Below are 600 nucleotides of genomic sequence, written 5' to 3' on the forward strand. Positions count from 1 at the left end.
TACATCCATTTCTAAACTATAAAGCATTTCTGCATGGTATGTAATTAGTCTGTGCAGTTTGAGATGTGCTTTCATTTATTCCTCAATATAAACACATTTGCTTTCTGCAAATATATACAGATGTCTCTGTGATCATTCTTGCAGTCTATGTTAGACTAGACTGGGGCCACCTTGACCTAAAGCTCTGGAACTGGTTCTTTGAGCAATGCCATAGAACAACATTTGGCTCCATAATGAACCATGTTTGTTAAAGAGGTGACACAGGCTCAAGAACCTTTAACCTGATAAAAAACTTTACATCAACTCCCTGTTCTTTAATCCTTTAACAAAAGTTCTTCAACCTTACACACATGTCTTTTAAATGATTATTTAAGGGAAAAGTTGTTCTTCAATGGCTTTATTTTAAGAACCATTTTTTAGCACCTATATGTTCAGGAGTGTAAAACTGAAAAATCCTCTTCATCATTAGTGTTCGGGACAGCCCTCATCACTCTGTGGGAGGATCCTTGACAACCACCCAGAAAAGCTGTTCAACTCTCTGTGCTTCAGAGTGAGCTCCTCACTAACAGTGCTCAAAGCCTCAGCGCTGGGTAAGACAGA

This window comes from Salminus brasiliensis, chromosome 10 (genome assembly GCF_030463535.1).
Source record: "Salminus brasiliensis chromosome 10, fSalBra1.hap2, whole genome shotgun sequence".
Classification (NCBI taxonomy): domain Eukaryota; kingdom Metazoa; phylum Chordata; class Actinopteri; order Characiformes; family Bryconidae; genus Salminus; species Salminus brasiliensis.